The sequence below is a fragment of the Apostichopus japonicus genome, chromosome 1 (genome assembly GCF_037975245.1).
Source record: "Apostichopus japonicus isolate 1M-3 chromosome 1, ASM3797524v1, whole genome shotgun sequence".
In the NCBI taxonomy this organism is placed as follows: domain Eukaryota; kingdom Metazoa; phylum Echinodermata; class Holothuroidea; order Aspidochirotida; family Stichopodidae; genus Apostichopus; species Apostichopus japonicus.
Genome location: NC_092561.1, coordinates 2,513,606 through 2,534,042, shown reverse-complemented (window position 1 = coordinate 2,534,042; position 20,437 = coordinate 2,513,606). Strand labels below are relative to the sequence as shown.

The 20,437-nt window shown below is 36.0% G+C and overlaps 1 protein-coding gene and 1 pseudogene across 9 annotated transcripts in view; both read right to left on the bottom strand.

Annotated features, from left to right (window-relative positions):
• The window catches only part of LOC139979490 (diacylglycerol kinase zeta-like), a 149,035-nt gene that overhangs the window by 98,794 nt on the left and 29,804 nt on the right, over positions 1-20,437 (bottom strand). The window contains exon 1 of one of the 9 annotated variants that reach the window (XM_071991067.1): positions 3,415-3,539. The exons of the other annotated variants lie outside the window; for them this stretch is intronic. The gene's annotated coding sequence lies outside the window, so the exon portion shown is untranslated. Of the gene's footprint in view, positions 1-3,414; positions 3,540-20,437 lie in introns of those variants that run through there. 9 annotated transcript variants of the gene reach the window in all.
• Positions 9,526-9,602, bottom strand: LOC139972360 (U2 spliceosomal RNA; annotated as a pseudogene).

Genomic DNA, 20,437 nt, shown 5'->3' with positions numbered 1-20,437 from the left:
AAGTTTATAAAATGCTACCACAACTTAAAATAAAAGAAGAATTTTCATTTGCTTCTGTGTTACTTGTTATTAAATCCTTCATTTAATGCTATAAGACAGTAAACTCAAGATTTAATTTTATTTTAAATCTTGTTTTGTTATCTTGTCACACTGACAAATGGAGGGGACCTCACTCGGCCCAGTAATTTCCTGGCCATGGCACTCACATCATATAATATTGGCGTAGAGGCTACTTGCACACTTGAGATCTGATGTACACCATACAGTTAGCAGGCTAGCTTAAGGCATTACGAATCCATATATGTGCACATTCAACAGCCCTATACAGAAAACATATACTTTCTTTTGAAGACAATATGCATCAAAGTTCTCCTATTTCTACCCGTCAAAAAATTTCTAATAGGCCTTTGCTACTTTATATCAGTTGCAGTGGTACATGTAGATTTACGCCTTCATCTTGATGGAATCGAAATAGAAACTAAATGATACAGAAAATCTTGAAATAGATTGGAATAATACAGCACAGCTGTAACTACAGTATGAATATATATTTATGAGTACTAGCTTGTAGGGATGGAGCATATGATCAGAATTCTATAAAGAGTGCAATAATATCAACAAATGACTTCTGGCAAAGAGGGACAGTTATAACCATTAGGAGATATACTGTACAATGACAAAATAAAAGGTAATTAGATATTTGGAATCTAGGCCTTTTTTTTTTTTTTTTTTTTTGGAGATTAAAAAGATATAGGCTGACAGGGTTGGGGAAGGGGATGGGAATGAGAGGGAAGGAGTAGTGGTGATATGGTGGGGGGGAGGGGAGGGGATGTCTTCATTTATGTACATTAATGCACATTAATTTCATACATGGCTACATACAAATCCACCAATTCTACACTACTTCACAATCCATTTTCTGCAGTTATACTTTTGTAATTATACTAAATGTAAGCAAAACAACTTTGGAAATTCATTGACAAGTGATTTCCATCAACACAAGTTAATTCATGAAATAATAAATACCCGACAATAGACATCAGTGAATACAATCAGAGCCACAATGGGCGCATCCTATAACCTTAGCACATCCGTGAGCATGGAATTCGTGAGCGAAAAATTAAAAACATGTTATATCATAGACTGAGAAACATGGAAACTATTTGAAAACTTGTCGATTAATCATGAGCTCTTCCTTTACTAATTAACATTCCATTTTATTGTTTTAACTGAAACTAATAAAGTCTAAGGATTGTTTTATCCTTCCTATTTGTTTATAGCTCGTTAATAATTCTTTTATCCATCCTTGTCTTTTTCATCTTTTCTTTTATCATTTATTCCTCTCTTGGTTTCCTTTGTTTATTTTCTATGACAATTTTGAGACATCTATTCCTTTTGGTTTCTTTGAACTAAAATGTGAGAAAATATTAAAAAACTTCAAGTAAAAAGCAAAGAGCTAAACAAGATTGGGATGAGACGATAGAGTGGGATGAAGAGGATACAGCTGTGATTCTAAGGAGATGCTCCCATCGTTTAAGAAACACTCTGCAAAACCGTCTCTTCCATTATCACCGACTTCCAACATCTCAATCAATAAAATTCAGAGAAAAAAATTTAAAAAGATGCCGGAACATTCCGGGACCATAAAGCAACACATTGAATTCAAGATGAGGATATATTAAAACAGAGGAAATCTGTCCTGGGTAAAGAGTTTAAGAGCTCATGCATCAGAAAAAGGAACTTTCAACTTTTGAAAACGTCACTATAATCCTTAAACCAAATTCCTGAAACCAAGATAATCATGAATTTTCCAGGAACTAACGGCCGGATCGACATGAACCATGAACGAGCGAACTAGCTGACTGAAGGGATTATAATATTCTGACTGCTGCCACATCCCCCCCCCATTCCACCCCTTTCCCTACCCCTGCCATCAACTGATGAAGGTAGTGAAAATGGACCTTAATCATCAAATTGGCAGGCATAATGGATTCTAGAAATGGAGACTACATGTCACAGCCCGCCCGGTCAACTCATGAATACAACAAGTGGATGATAATCGACAAAGCTGGTCAATATTGACTTGAAATTATCGTCTTCTGGCCAATGTCATCCGACAAAATATATGACTTCACACTGTCAGATAGCAAGAATATTAGACCAGTGACTGGACAATGGATATCTCACCAGCGTCCAGGACTATCGTCTCCATCAATGTCGACAAACAAGTCTTCTGATTCAATATCATGAATCTGAAAATAACCTAGCGACGATTACTATCCTTGTAGGAACGAATTGTAATGAGGTGCTAAGGTTGTGAGGAGACAGGTAAGCGAGGAACGAAATAAATTACTATCCTTGTAGGAAGGAATTGTAATGACAATAATGGTGGATTATCTGGATATGCCTGGATGAACTTTGTTCAAGTAAAACAACCTAAAACAACTGAACAACTCTACCAATCTTTATAGAATGGTACACCTATTTAAGAATGAGTTGTCCGATGGAAATGGAATCTTGAGTAATAACCTGCGGTCTGCTTTAACTCATAAAGCAGAATATATAGCTTTAAGGAACACTGCCTCGATCATTAACATGTACTTGTCAACAACAACAGCAGCATCAACATCAAAACTGACTGGAGCAAAATGCTATAAATTATTTTTTAGTGAAGTGACCAGCTGTGTAAATATGAACTGAGGAATGCATATCCATGTGGAGGAAAAAATTGTGAAAATAATAAGAGTTTCTTATGAAAGCTGAAAGAAATGTTCAAATTTTGTCGGACACTTCAGTATGTACTGTCACATCTTTGACATCTTCTGATTGCTGCAAAGTTTCCGCAAAAATAGACAGAACTAGATTTCCATGACAACCTACTAATTTCACTGTACAATATAGTGTATCTGGTATACGTGCAGTATATTGCCCCAAACTAAACTAGAAAAATCGAATAATGGTCACAAATCTGCAAACTTCACTTACTAAAGGTAATTGCTATTTCTAGCAATATACTAACTTTATACCCAATACTACTGTATTTGACATTTTACCTCAAGTTACAAAGCAAAAATATTTCAAGCCTATATTTCACCATTAATACTTGAAAATAACTGTTTCAGCTCTGTTTTACAATGTGTATCATACAAGGTATATGTGCAGCATGTGCATGAATACACTGTGTATGATTGACAATAAAACTACAGTATCCTACTGTACATACAGTACAGGCAGCAAAATAACTGTTAATCTCAAGAGAGATGTAAGTAAGGGGGGAGGGGGGGGGGGGGAAACAGCCAACTTTTCCATTTCTAAACCAGTGCATTCCTTAATGTAAGTGTAATGTACGATACCCACGTGATATGGAGTTGTACCACATGACCTACAGTGTTACAAGTTACAGAAACATTTTACCTTATTACCACTGTAAAGTGTACACTGACAGCTTGGCAAAACTCTAAGATCCAAATTACATATCAATCAATGAGTAGCAATCCTGCTTCTTCCCACAGAAATTCTCTGCTTTGGTTTGTTCGTATTCACCTTTAGCATTTTTTCGTTTAGTGTTTTATAAATCCCAAAATTATGGTAACAACAATATGTCTCATCAAAATTATTTCATGCTGGATCCCACGTGCGTCTGCGAGCGCAGGGGAGGGACAATAGCACCCATCCGAACTCGGTCGGATGAACACAAGAAATACAATTTGGTCATGCTAAAGATCATGTCCTCTTGCAAACTTGAGCTTTCCATACAATAAATAATTTCAGAGTACCCTCAGTTATTTTCGACTGCAAATGTTTTTTTTTACTGAAAGTGAGTATTATACAGTGCTAATCAATACAGCCACTGCAGTTAAAACTATTTGCATTTTGGCAACGTTGCTTGCTTTGCAGTATTAATTAACAACCTCTTGTTTACATTTACAGCAATATCAATGATGTTCTAATAGCAATGAAAATAATCCACAGCGTATCACAGAACAAACAGTAGGCGAACAAGGAAACAAAACCATGTCAGAGATATATCAACTAGAATTGAAAGTCTTTGACTGTGTCATACTGTACATGTTACAGTATAAACTACAGCCTAAAAAACTACTGTTAAGATGTTGTCCATGCCCAGCCACTTCCACAAGCAGTTAAAAACATAAAATAACACTTGAGTAGCTGGCCAAACATCCCTTCATATTCACAGAATTGAGTAACTTATCACAAAGACTTGCACCTCAACCTTATTCTTTCAAATAATTCCAACTAAAAAAGGGAACAACACATTGAAAATAGATCCATTATTATGAAAATCCAGTTATTATAAAATTGACACAAATAGATTCAACTGGATATTAAAACTCAATTGAATCGTTCTTCGGTATGTAAGGAAGAGTTTAGAGTCTCTTTCGAATGCATCCGATAATTTCTAAACGACTAAACAAATGATTTAGTCGTGTCCGTATAGTTCTGACATGCTAGTACAGTAGCTGTATAGGCTGTGCAACTTTAAAATGATCACCACAGCCGCGTTCACCTATAAACGGCTCAGTTGATCTTGTGACAGGATGTCCTCAAATCGAGTTTGTTACAAGTTTCCCTACTTCTATTTGTTCATACTGCTAAATAAGATGAGGAAGCAATGAATTAATTGGTTCAATGTTTTACAGCAATTAACGTAACAAGCTTTCTTTCCTGCTGGGATTAGAAGCACCTCTTCGTTTTGCTTTCGACTGAATCGAATGAAGGACAAACTTTAAGTATAAACAGTCTGAGAAATGTTGACCTACTCGTGACCTGAGTAGGAGTACAGTCAATAGGGTAAAATGACCAAATTTAGGATAATTCGTTGTCATTTTGCCCTATTGAATATAAAAACTAAATACTAACCATATGCCATGAAGAGCTCAGTGTAATAAGTTTAAAACAAATGAAGCTAGTTTTGGGAAAAACTAGACCTGCTGTTCTGAATATTTTGTGGTTTCAACTGCAAGTTTAAAGTTATTATAATAAACCAAGAAAGTTTGGGAAGTTTTTTGTTTTTTTTGACAATACTGAATATTAATACAGTTAGGAAAACAGACTACTACAATATATTTCTTTTAATTTATACAGTTTGTAGATTTTTAAAGTAAATTTGCCCAAAAACTCACAACCAGAATATGCAGTTGTTTTTGTTAACAGGATACAAGGGTAACACTAACATACGAATAACAACGGAAACAAAATTGTCAGTAAAAAGCCAAGTATCCCCTTAAAATGGAAGCTAAAAAGACAGTTTTATCAAGTTTACAGGGCAATTCTAAAAAATGTCTCCAGTGCAAAGATGATGTGGATTGAAAAAGCAGGTATGCACTACAGGGATTTAGTATGACCCTTGAAATGTACTGTAAGGTGGAGACTCTACTGAACGCACCCATGGCTAGATTCACTTTCAGACCAGCGACTAAAACAAAAGAGTAATTAATTACTCATGCATGCTGATTGCTTGTCGTATTCCAAAATGGGACAGAAGAGATGGCCCGGAAAAAATGATATATGATCAACTTTCCAGGATTGGTTTATTGGGATATTTATTCCTTTCCCTCAACTAACGTTGTTAGTTTATTGTCATTAGATTGAAAATACTCTTTTCATTCTGCATCAAAGCTTTTTGTCTGTTTTTAATTTGTTTTTTTTTTTCATTTCAGAGATCAAAACACTAAAAGAATGGTACTGATTAGACTAAGAGAATCATATATATATATAACGATATATATATATATATATATATATATATATATATATATATATATATATATACATACATACATATATATGTGTTAACTCAAGCTTACCCCACCAGTCACTGCAAGTTAGGTCTGTTTATCGTCACACTTACCTACAAAAGAAAGAGAAATATGTACATCATTAAAAGTGTCATTAGTTACAGGTTTGTAATATATATTTAGGATTATTTATGAATTCAGTTTTGCTTATGACTTCGTTCTCAAAGCTGCATTGTATAATTACCGTATGATCACATTATAAACACAAACAGTATAAATAACTACTGATAAAAAACTGTTTACTATATGTTTATATTAGTTTCTTGTGAAAGCTGACTTTCAACACAATGAACTTTATGGAATGAAAGGAAAAGTTTCTTCTTTTTTTTAAGTTTAATGAGTAACTAGTACTTAAACAAACTCCTACATCTCTCATACACATTAATGCCCATTACATTGTTGGTTATTTGTATATTAGCCTGAGATGCACCATTAGCCACATCCCTGTCTGTTTCAATGCCTTAGATTCTTAAAAACCAAAGTGCATATATCCTATAAAGAGGTTCCATCAAATGTCATAACTTTATACTTTATGAATTTTACCCTCTATGCCAAATCTGCTGATCCAAGATGTTTATTATCCCTTCCCAGCCCCAATCTCACTGTCATTCATTGCACCAATTATTCACTCTCCCCCCCCCCTTGCCCCACACCCTTTTTTCAAATGAACAATCTTCTCCAAATGACAAACATATTACTACTGTCCATTGTCTGGAATAAATAACAATTATAGTGAGGGCAGCATTTAGCATCTGCAACAAGTATACAATAAGTGAGGGCAGCATACATAATTAAATTGTTTTGAAAAGTAAAGTGTGGTAACATGCTTATTAATTAAATTTGCACATGATTGATAGTCTATTTAGGCTACATATTTTGTTATAGTACCAACCATTTTTATTTTCTATTTATCAATGCTAATGTTATGACAATTTCTGTCAACGATGTTCTTTTTTCTCCCTTTCCTTTACAATCTCAATCCGTTTATCAGAAACCTCAAGTGTTACACAATAAATAAACGACAGCGTAAACACAACTGACATGTACAGTATGAATTGTACATTAATGAATGGTATAATTAAATCAGCTCACATGGTTACAAATGACTCTGTAGAAAGTTTATCAGCGATGTTTATTACCTTAAATTTCATAGGCTGTTCTTGCGTTATCGGCGTTACGCTGTGTTTTGATGAGAGAAACAAACAGCATGACTATCCTACAATCTCAGTGAGCACTTACATACCCTGGCCTAGATTTAATCTGGCCCTTAATATTATCAAGTTGTCAAAGAACACTGAAATATGTTAAGAGGTTGAAGGAGTTTCTCATCCCTCAGATTACATTGATTTCCATGTTCAACCCACTGCTGTTGGTAATGCCAAACTTACGCTTCTTTGAAGCCCTATAAAAGCCACCCAAACCTTGGCTGTAACTTTGGACACCAGCCCAGCTGATTAAACAAACCTATCCTGTTAAGCAATGAACATTTCTGCCAAGACACACAACACTACCATATATAACACTACCAGATAAAGAGAGTGGCATATATTACAGTTGTAAAATGGGACTGCACATTGTATTCCCTTCAATATCAGAAATTTATAAATCCTGCACTCAACTAAAGTTCTGAGATTCCTAAGCGTTCCTTGGTGTCAATCACTAGCTACCATCTTTGTTATTTTTTCACGGCAGGGAGAGAGAGAGGGGGAGAGGAGGCAGGGGAACAAGAAGGAGTGGGAAGATGAGAGAGGGGAGTGGAGAGAGGGGGAGAGGTGGAGAGGAGGAGAGGAGGAGAGGGGAGAGGAGGCAGGGGCTGCAGAGGGAGCAGGGAGGGGGGAGGGGGAGAGACAAGAGGAGAGAGAAGAGGAGAGAGGGAAAAGGGAGGTGAGGAAAAGAGGAAGAGAGAGGGGGAGGTGGAGTGGCATTCCATACAGGTGGGGACAATAAGTAGCAAAGCTGGAAACAAAAATGGGAGCCACAATAACACCTATCTAATTATTATTATTCTATCAAAACTGATCAAAGAGAGAAGGCTAGTCTGTCAATTAAATTAAGTCCATGTTCATCCCTGATCATCACATGGATAGGGATTCTGGAACTGGTTTCCTAAACTTCTAAACCAAACTATATATCGCATTTCGAAATTAAATGAGAAATTTCAGAAATCGAAATAAAGTCATATTTTTGAACAGTGCAACAATTTTAGCATGCTCACACTTTGGCTAATCTGATAACCTTTGACCTACACCTGATGCATGAACAGACAATTATATCATCTAGACTCAGTGCTCTATATTTCTATATAATGCATTAAAAGTTTTAGATTGAAAATAAACCCATGTAGTCTACAGTGGTTTAATACCTAGTGGAAGATATATATATTGACAAACACAACAAGTTCATGTTTATCATGATCGTACAATCCACCCACACAGTACTTAAAATACGAGTACACAATTAACCTTTCCATCAAATTACTAACTGCTCATAAAACAATCAAAGCTTAATTATCCACAACTTAGACAAAACTTTACAATTAAAGGATGACTCTACTGTAGGTGTAAATTTAGTCTTTATATGAATATAGTCTATTATGAAATTTGAAAACTCAGAGTGCTGGTTATAATTTTCCTACAGCCGTTTTGGTTAATTTGCTAGATATTCACCTTTATCATTGTCTTTTCTCTATATAAAATGTAATTTTACTTTGTAAGGAACCAGACTGGGAAAGTATCTTATTTCTGGTCCTACTGCCTCATCACTGCTATAACAACGAATTAACAAATGTACATCATTGTGATTTAATGGCAGAAATAAACAAAATGAAATAAACAAAACAAAATAAGCAAAACAAAAGAAAATAAACATATGCTAAACATTTGGAATGTGAGCTCAGTCCATGATATTTTCCCAAACACAAAAGTGCATGGCTGTTTCTCTGAAGTTCACAAACAGTGGTGATCAATATGTATACTGTTTGCATTTAGCCAGAGTAAATATATTTCGCTAAATTTCAAGTACTTGGAAACCTTAGTATATATATTAGTGTATACAGTATATATGTGTTAATTCAGAATCCTACTTTATATCAGATTATACTGTTTTGTAAGGTTCATTCATACACTAGCTGTTACATATACTGAGTACACACATTTGAACTATAAGGTCTGGGTCAGGTGACTTGTTGCAGCAAGCACCATTCTGTTGTTTTATTCAGAATCCTATGTCAGATTATACTGTTTTGTAAGGTTCATTCATACACTGTTACCCAATGAGTACATACATATGACATACACTGTTACGGTTATTAAGTCACTTCGAGTATTCAATAGCAATAAAATCCTAAAAGCATTTGACTCAAATTTGCAAGGTAGTAAGAAACATAAACTGGTTTATATGAGAAATTCTCATCCAACATCCAGTGGAGTATCATATCCCCTCTGCATACCTTCTCCACTCACTCCCCCCTTCCCCCTCCCCCTCCCCTCCCCCAACCACAGTCCAGCTATTACCAACATATTAGCTACAAGGAACATACTTAAAGTAAGCTATAGTTTTTTTTATTTATCGAATACAACATGTAGCAAGATACTTTTTAAGAAAAGTCACCCAGGAAAGAACCTGGGCACAAGAACCAAACTACCAAACCACTGATCCACTCTCAACCCCAGTCCCCTTGCAACGGGAGTGTGACTGTGTGATCATCGTCGGGTGTGCATCACCATTACCCTCGAAAGGGAACAGATACTACACATGATCTTAGCCAAAAGGCTGAGAAGCAAGATAACAATTTATTCCATACACAATTACATAAAGTACAGTAACTCACTAGAGGTACAATGTGAGTACTTTAACTCACTAGAGGTACAATGTGAGTACTTTAACTCACTAGAAGTACAATGTGAGTACACTAACTCACTAGAGGTACAATGTGAGTACTTTAACTCACTAGAGGTACAATGTGAGTACTTTAACTCACTAGAGGTACAATGTGAGTACTTTAACTCACTAGAGGTACAATGTGAGTACTTTAACTCACTAGAGGTACAATGTGAGTACTTTAACTCACTAGAGGTACAATGTGAGTACTTTAACTCACTAGAGGTACAATGTGAGTACACTAACTCACTAGAGGTACAATGTGAGTACTTTAACTCACTAGAGGTACAATGTGAGTACTTTAACTCACTAGAGGTACAATGTGAGTACACTAACTCACTAGAGGTACAATGTGAGTACTTTAACTCACTAGAGGTACAATGTGAGTACTTTAACTCACTAGAGGTACAATGTGAGTACTTTAACTCACTAGAGGTACAATGTGAGTACTTTAACTCACTAGAGGTACAATGTGAGTACTTTAACTCACTAGAGGTACAATGTGAGTACTTTAACTCACTAGAGGTACAATGTGAGTACTTTAACTCACTAGAGGTACAATGTGAGTACTTTAACTCACTAGAGGTACAATGTGAGTACTTTAACTCACTAGAGGTACAATGTGAGTACTTTAACTCACTAGAGGTACAATGTGAGTACTTTAACTCACTAGAGGTACAATGTGAGTACTTTAACTCACTAGAGGTACAATGTGAGTACTTTAACTCACTAGAGGTACAATGTGAGTACTTTACTGTGTGAATAATAGCACATAGATTATATTAACCACTCTTTCATTGGAATGGCTGGAGACTGAAATGTTACAAGGCACTGCAGGCAGTTATTTGTAAGTTTATCAATGGGACAGAAAAGGTATCCAGAGAAGTGAAACTGTTTGAATCCAGGCTGGTAAATAGAATATCCCTAATTGTCAATACCACCTCCACAACCACTCTCCCACAACCCCCTCATGAATTTAACAACATGTCCCTACAGATCATGAACAGAGGGCTTCTTGGACTTCAGGAGCAGCAAGGGATGGCTAACGACTGTGCTTGCACTAGTCCACTCCAGCATCCTCACCAGTACCTCCACCAGTACCTCCACCAGTACCAATACCAGTACCTCTACCAGTACCTCACCAGTACCAGTACCAGTACCTCCATCAGTACCTCACCAGTAATTCACCAGTACCTCTACCAGTACCTCTACCAGTACCTCACCAGTACCAGTACCAGTACCTCCATCAGTACCTCACCAGTAATTCACCAGTACCTCACCAGTACCAATACCAGTACCTCCACCAGTACCAGTACCTCCACCAGTACCTCACCAGTACCAGTACCTCCATCAGTACCTCACCAGTAATTCACCAGTACCTCACCAGTAGCAGTACCAGTACCAATACCAGTACCTCCATCAGTACCTCACCAGTACCAGTATCAGTATCAGTACCTTACCAGTACCATGTATCCACCAGTACCTCAACATCCTCACCAGTACCTATAACACTGTACCAAACATGTGGACTAAAATTTAAGTTCCAAATGAAATAAGTCAAATTAAAATTGTCAAATATGTGTATATTGCTACACGGCTAGTCCTTTGATGAAGGGAAATTATGAACTTCAGATCTGCTTGTTGAAATCCTTCCGACTCAGTAATATTTGAGTAAGGCTTATTATATGTACAGTATTACTATCCTATCTTGTTCATCGAGTATCTGTGGACTATAAATAGCAATAAGTTGTGTTTGTATAGCGCCCTCACTTCTCAGATTGAGCTGTTGAGTTGCATGACAAAATACTCTTCTACACTTTTACCTGTTTTGTTTGCTTTTAATATTATGCATACAGTACAATATTTATATTGAGTCAGTACTGTTAGGATTATTTCAGGATTTCAACTAATAGAAATAAACTTTTTAATCATATAATGGTTGCTTGAAAACACGATTTAGAAATCAGTCACATATTTACAATTGAATAGTATAATGACAAAACTTAATATTCAAGGGATCAAGACACCGCTCGTATGGAGTCATGGACCTAAAAGCATATGGAGTCATGGACTGGTCATATTATGGAGTCATGGACTGGTCATATGGAGTCATGGACCTGACAGCATATGAAGTCTTCAACTGTCATATCAAGTCATAGAGTGGCCATCATGGTCATTAGCTGGTCAAATCATGGAGTCATGGAATGGATATGGAATCATGGACCGGTCATATAGAGCCATGGAATTGGCATGAAGCGTCAAAGACCAGTTCTATGGAGTCATGAACTGCCATATGGAGTCATAGACTGGTCATATAGAGTCATGGACCGGTTATATGTAGTCATGGAATGGGCATGTAGAGTCATGGACTGGTTCTGTGGAGTCATTGACTAGTCATATAGAGCCATGGACTGGTCATATGGAGTCATGGAATGGGCACATAGAATCATTGACCGGTTATATGTAGTCATGGAATGGGCATGTACAGTAGAGTCATGGCCTGGTTATATGAAGTTATGGACTGTCATCAAGTCATGGACTTATCATATAATGTGAGTCATGGACAGGCCATATGGAGTCATGGACATTTCATGTTCTTCTCATACATGGCCGGAATGAGAAAACTTTACATGGAGTCATGGACCTATCACCAGAATGCATGTATGTATACATTCCTCATAACCTTCCTTCAAAACATTAAAACTAAATGAATTGTTTTTGTTCGTGGCTGCCAAACAATCCCATCTCAAATATGTGTTTTTACTCCTTTCCAAACAATGCTTGCAACCATCAGCAAATACAGCCATCTTTCGATAAATGTTGTGAAACAAACATAAAAGAATTCAGAAGGGGGGTGGAGGGGGAGGGTCAAATTTATCCTATGTTTATTGGTCGTGTTTCAACTATATCATGATCGCCAAGACCCACACCCGATCCGAACCAAACAACTCCAAAGATACAACATATTTCTACTATATAGCTACATTCCTCCTAGAAAAGGGAACTTCTTGCAATGTCAGCTATATCATGGTCTGACTACCACATGATACAGACAGACACTGTTGTCATGACAACCCATGGACAGTACAGTACAATCTCCTATTCACCAATGGCCTGGGATCGAGTTTTACATTTTACTCATGAATACTATAGATCTTACTACTGGTCCATCAGTGTGTACCATCACACCAGGGAGTTGTTATGGAAACAACTCCCTGATCACACACATCTCAGCTGCCCTGCGGCCTGAAGCAGCAAAGCTTGACACAGATAGTACACATTGGATCAATATTACCTCAATGGGTTCATTTTGAAGCAAAATAACAGCTAAGCAGTGTATAGCGCGAGAATCATAATTGAAACCATACAGTTTTCTAACGAGTATATTACAGTAATATATGGTTTAATGTACTGTTCGATAAATGGAAGTACAGCTGCATACAACACAAGCAGTGGTGTCACAATATGAATTAAGATCTTAGTATCTCATTCAAGGAGTACTTTTTGCCTCCCACTGAATTATTGTTATGTAACTTACAGAAATCTGCTGCAAGCATATGATACAAGCGTATACATTTCCAGAGCTGTGGTTGCGCAAGCTTGCAGAAATCTGTTGCAAGCTAACATTTCCTGTGCTATGGTTGGGCAAGCTTGCAGAAATCTGCGGCAGGCTTAAATTTCCCGTGCTAGGTTTGAGCAAGCTTGCAGAAATCTGTTGCAAGCGTATGATACAAGCGTATACATTTCCAGAGCTGTGGTTGCGCAAGCTTGCAGAAATCTGCTGTATGCTTAAATTTCCGGTGCTATGTTTGAGCAAGCTTGCAGAAATCTGTTGCAAGCGTATGATACAAGCGTATACATTTCCAGAGCTGTGGCTGAGCAAGCTTGCAGAAATTTGTTGCCAGCTTAAATTTCCTGTGCTATGGTTGAGCAAGCTTGCCAAGCGTGCTACTGCAGGCTTCTGCATGCTTGCGTGGCCGGGTGCTATCATCAATGCTAGCATGCACCAAGCATAAAACCCTCACACTGGAAGCAGCTACCAGACCATATAAGATCTTGCACTTAACTTTCTATGTATAAAGGGTTACTATAATATAAAGACTCTTCCTTTGCTTGTTCATTTGATTGTGATTGATTTGTTTTGTTAGGTGCCTAGAACAGCTACTTCTCGTCTTTAATTCGGCGCTATATAAGTCCAGTTGTTGTTGTTGTTGTCATCATCTCAACATGCTCTGTCTCACCCATTTTGATTCATTTACATTCCAAAATCCAAACATCACTTAATTTCCTTATCGGAACATAACATTCCTTGGGTTCAATTTCAACTTTGCTCCTCGAAAGCAAAATATTATCAAAAAGAAATTGATGTTCAAATCATGGGACTTTTCGTAATACAAATCTCATGCTACCCCTAATACACACCATACATCCAAACTACAGTTTCTGACATAATCAATACCAAACCAAAACGTGCATTGTCTTTATAAGAAACTGAACGAACTGTGTCTTAATGTTTTGCACATTTCCTACAGAAAATCTAATCACATGCTAGTCCATTCTTAAATCATTCTATCTGGCCGTCATCAAAACATGATTCAGTTTTCCGTAAACATCTATGCCGCAACCACAACGTTCTTTCCTTCGGTAAACATTACTTATAAGAATGTCGTAAATGACTAGGATTACTTCCTGTGACATCACACATAGGCTGACAATTGACATGAGAGCTGTTCAAGGCCGTCGTCTCAGTGTAATCTCAGAATGTATGAGTCAAGTTCCTGGCGGCTGAGTTGTCAAAACTCAGAACTAAGACTGTATATTTCTTAAATTTGCCATCAGAGTGTCCTGGGGAAATTTTTGACAATTACAGGTCAAAACTTCTGATAAACTGTTCCCCCAAAAATCGGGCCAAACTGACAACAACAAAAGAGACTTCATAATATTATCCTTAAAACATAAACTAGATCACCTTGTGTGGACTTTTCTAAATTTTATATCCTTACTTTTCTTATTCTTTTATTTCTAAAATTTTGTACCATAACCAAACAAAGAAGCTATATTTCCTAGCTCAATACTAGCATTTCCCTGAGATGGTCAAATATTCATGGAACTTTTCAACTAGATCTATCTGGAATCTAAATGCTAGATTCTTGGCTAATGTTACACCAATCTGTAATTAGCTCTCACAAATGTTACACATTATATTTCTTCCCAATTTCAATTGGCAATGACGAAAAGTTTGGTATTCAGCTAAAAAGTTAACGATTTAAAAATATCATTGCTATGAGTCTGCACTGAAGAACATTCTCATTCAAGGTAGATATATGCTGCTGTTCCTCCATGCAATGGCTAATTAATTAAATAAATGACTGGTTAATTAATTAAATTGTTTAATGTTGATTATAAGCGTAATCTTCAATTAGTGGTTAACTTACATTATTTAAATCCCTCTTTGAATGCATGTTCAAAACGTTAGGACTTGTCAAAAGATAAATGTGAAAGGCTTTTTGTATACGTACTGATACCAACATCCATATTTGTACAGCCAGCTTACACTATAGCTTATTTCTACAGTATGATGATAGAATAACAAATACCTTAGAATACCTTAAGACCTCCTCTGCTTCCTGTTCAGAAACTTAAAGCTTTTTTTATTCTCCATTTCCTATTAATTATTGATTATTAATTTATATCATAATTTTTCATTATATAATACATATTGTTTGTATGATCAATTAAATTGTTATCTTTCTGATTCTGTTTTTCAGTTCATGACAGTAGATATAAATCTTAAAATATTTATTTATCATTTTATTTTTTAATTAATTTTCACTCATTAATTATGAATAAGTATGTCATAATACTAGTACCTTTTTCCGTCTGTCGCTTCACAAAAACAAATGAAATAAACAAGCTTAAAAGCAACGATAGCTCTCAGTGCCAAGTTATTGGGATTGAAAACAAAACTTTGATTTTATAATAATTAATAATAATAATAATCACCAGTTATTTTTACGACGCTTAAGTGACCACAAATGTGGAAGAAACCCGCAAAGGTTATGGATTACATCTTACACATTGGATGGCTTCAACTTAAACATTTTAACTCAATTTTGAATCTTTACAATTTAGAAAGTCATTTCAGGTGGGAAAACTGTAGATAGCTCTTGGATGAAACCCACCTTACTATAACCCGGCCGGGGATCGAACCCAGAACCTCTCGATTGATAAGCCTCATTGCTTAAAATGCCACCGCCTTTATCCACTAGGCCACAGCACTATGCTATACTTACATGATGGCTACTGTATATAAGATCTCATAAACAAGTCTTCTTTGTGATCTAAATTTAGTAACTGTGTCATTGTGATGTACAGTAACATATCATTAATATTTACCGCCCTGCAATTTCAATCACGGAAACCTCCCCAAAACAATCTATATAACTTTGATGTTCTCATATTGTATTCAGTTTCCTTTCAAAAATTTTCATTTCTACCTATTATAATCAAATAGAAATATAAAAACTTTGCAGGTTGTTTCCAGAGAATGATTTTCAATACCCAGAGGTATTTTCAGCTGCGGAGTATTAATATTCTGGTAATATCTTCTGTTTTATTTCATAGTTTGTCGCCGTCGTCTTCGTTGATGCACACAGAGTTGTAACTGCTTGTAAACTTAATAACAGGAAGTTACTCTGCCTGATATATTTAAGAGACCATAAGTGTCAAACGGAACATATCCTCCAGGGAAAAAAAGATGTTTCAAAATTGGAAGTGTAGATCTGTTAAGATTAAACCATGCGACCAACCTCCATCTCTAATAAAAAGAAGATGAACTCAATCAAAAGAAAACTCTTTGTCAGTTGTGTCATAAAATATGTCAGGGTTGGACTATTGTCAGGCATAGGAAGTACAGTATATATATACAGTATATAGATATATGTATGTATGTATGTATATGTGCATTTGTTTTTCTATCTGACCGAGGACTTGAACAAAAGAATTCCAGGTCCTCGGTATTGATTTCTAAAGAAACACCACGTCCTCGGAAGAATTCTATTGTATGGGGTATTGTTAAGGTTAGGGTACATGGATTTGCACAATGGAAAATACAATGGGGTCCTCGGTCTGAATGTAATACAAACATGTGTGTGTATGTGTGGATATGTGTGTGTATACATTTATACATACTGTGCTGTATTTTACAAAGGTAGAAGTACAGTATGCATGTCCTCTACTAGCAACAATGTATTAATTTTCATAGGAGGGAAAGACCGAGTATACAGATACCCACAAATGGTCAGATGTACACATATATTTATCTAACGAATGAAACATGTTGAAGGACAGCTTCTTGAGGTTGGGCACACTTTAAAGCACAAACTTACTGAGCTTTTAACATTATAACTCAAAGTAAGATTGTTATTGTTCAAACCACTTTATAATCTCCAGAAATTGTTGTCATGGCATGAAGGATTAATGAACAAGTAAAATGCTTCTGACAAAATTAACGCTCAATAAATATTTTGTTGCCCATGCAGACTCTTCTCGTAGCTGTGTTATACATAATAATTAGCATATTAGAACAAATTAAATTTAAAAGATCCTATGTTAACATAGGTCTGTACTATTTGAAGAAAATAAACCTGAATTACATGGGAATCAAATATAAGACGATTGCAACCATATTCAGTCCTTCTAAGATGTCATTTCTAGCATTATGAAGTACAGGCACTCATTGTTACATATGTTATGGCAAACAAATGGTGAAACAAATTTTATTTTTATTGGTAATATTGTGGAATTTAGTACAAGTGGCTTTAGGGTTTTGCAACTTTAGAACTGAATATACTAGTGAGAGGAATCTTGGGAATCGTAAATTACAACTACTGTAATATCTCTTGAGACTTGTGGTACAGTATTCCGTATTAATCCAACATCAAAACCACTAAAATATAGCTACATTTGTTATTTATGCATTTACAATTACAGTGAAATTTCCATGTGTGAATACAAGCAACTTGTTGGATTTTGGGCTTTACAACTTTTTTTGTCTTCTTGTGTCTGTGTGGAGGGGAAATGGAAGAGAACTGAAGAGGGGGGGGGGGGGGATGGAATAGGAAGAGGGAGAGGGACATGGGAAAGGGAGTTAGAGCAGAAATAGTTTACAAAATGACAACTTAACAAAAGAATATACCTTGTTGCAAGAATTGTTGAATTTCCACAGAGACTGTGTGAAGCCTGCTAACAGACAAATACCAACAAAACAAATTAAGATTTTCACTGCATTTAAGTAGCTTGGTCAAAATTAGGGGAAATGACCCCAAATATGAAAATGACGTACCGACCCGGCATCGTCCTTCAGAAATAAAAATGGATTGAACAAACATCGTCTTGCAAACCACATTATGAGAGGTTGACGAGCCGTAGTAAAATTAACTGACCAATCAAATTACCTCTTAAAGCTCTTTACTATATACAGTATATACACAACATATTACTTCACAATAACCTTGAAATCAACATTATGACAACTGAAGACACCTCGCTGCTAAACAGCTGCAGTACGTTCATTTCCGCTCATTATCGGGCAAACAGTAGTTTCCTGATTCATTATATATCTTGTACACGTAACATAACGCGACCTATTTTTTTTTTTTTTTTTTTGATCGGTTGCGAAGATTCGACATACAGTCCAGCCCCATTTTCCTTATTTCTCCCTTCATTCTCTTTTGTTCGTCTGCGGCGTGCATGCTCAAAGAACAACATGCCAATTTCTTTGTCAATACACGTTCCTTTTTATTTACCTCTTTATTTTTCTCCTCATTACTTGAGAGGAAAGTCAGGCAACGTTCTTCGTTTCCTGCTTTTGTCATCTTTCTATGTGAATTCAATTCAATTACATTGATCTTCATTAATTCAATTGTATTAACACAGCCCTACAGGGCTGTTGCCATGGCAACTAGCCAACTGTTTGTCCTTTATCCAATAAACGGGGCAGGCTGATTAATCCAGTTTATATGCCAGAGCCACAAAAAAAGAATGATTTTTATCACTGTTACAAGGTTTATAGCAGAAACCAAGGACAATATACTCACTGGCTCAGAATGACCGTTTTTTTTTAATATCAGTAATATGAGTTTTCGTCATCGCGTGGAAAAATTCGGAGCCAAATGCAATGATATGTGGATAGTTGCATTCCAAGCCGTCTTTGACGAGACTGTATTTCCTAATGCATGCATACTAAAGCAACAGACTTCGTTTGTTAATTATCTCATCCCCTTTGTTTTAGTTTTTTTTTTTTTTTCCAACCCTAAGTTATTCTTTATATCTTTGTAACAGAGTAATTCAAATTTCATTTGTACTTAATATGAATACCGCAGCCTATTATCAAACTTCCAATTTTAAATACTTTATAGTGGCAGTGTACTTTAACTCTACTTTAAATCAGTGCATACATGGCTTTAAAGAAAATCATCAGAGTACTTAGAATTTCTAAAAAGTAGTACGGCGAGAAAAGAGGTGAATTTCGTTTCCATCGGAGTAATTATTCTTTTGAACATCTCAGAGGACACTTGTCTTACTTTCTTCAATGTATCTGCAAATAAGAGGCTAGAGAAATCATGGACAGCCAGATGACGAAGCACACATCACCGTCACTCAGCGAGAAACAAGGATGCCGGGCGTTTGAGATGGAGTCCTTCTCTCTGTTACACTCCATTAGTTTCATTATCCATTAACTTTACTCTTGACGCTTTACACTATTCCACACACTACATTCTCACCTTAAAGCAATATGTATATGTATATATAGGTGAGAATTAGTTGAGACTAGTGGAACACTAGTAGTTGTAACTCAGAGTTTCACATGTTGAGCGATCATCAGACAACTGGTCTGAGTAACAACTACTAGTGTTTCACTAGTCTCAACTTATTCTCACCTATACTTCGCTCTGCCCACCGGACATACAGCACTCTGCACCAAGATAGACGCAAATCAACCAAATGTATACGATAATATTGCATCGGTCAAAAGCTCAGTTACGATAAAGAATTCGGTAAATTTTGCGTCTCGCAGTTAACTTTAAAGTTCAGATTTGTCTTCGAGATGAGGTCACAAATACCAAGCAGTATCATCTATACTAAAGTCAGTAAATACATTTAGGACAATTTATATTCTATGACAATTTTGCAAAATATTATGAAGCAATTTTACTTTTTAAAAACAAAATAATCGGAAAATGTTGTTGTTATGCTTTGATCAAATTCTTAATCATTTACTTTATAGGTGTGTTTTATTATTACTTATCTTGGGAAATTTTAGCATAACCACCGTAAATTCTAACTGTGAATTCCTTCTCTGCATTATTACTACTTTCTAACCCCAAGGAAAAGCCAGATTAAAGCAGTATAATGCCTATAGAACTATTAAGAACTTCCCTCCCCCCCCCCCCCTCTCTCTCTTTTCTGTTTTCAGTTTATGGCTTAATCACCTTTACATGAATTAATTAAACTTATCGGTCGAAATTTTAGCAAAACTCACTTTTGCTCAAAGTTTCCTTAAAGTTTCCTGTTGGTTATTTTGACCAACTCCCAAATGGTTCGATCAAAGACACATGGTAATTCCCCCAAAACTTACTGGTTTGGGGATTAACATTGCATCTACCTAGCTTAATCTATAAATCTAAAAATATAACAACTTTCAAAAGATTCATTTTTAATGAACTTATCGTATTTCT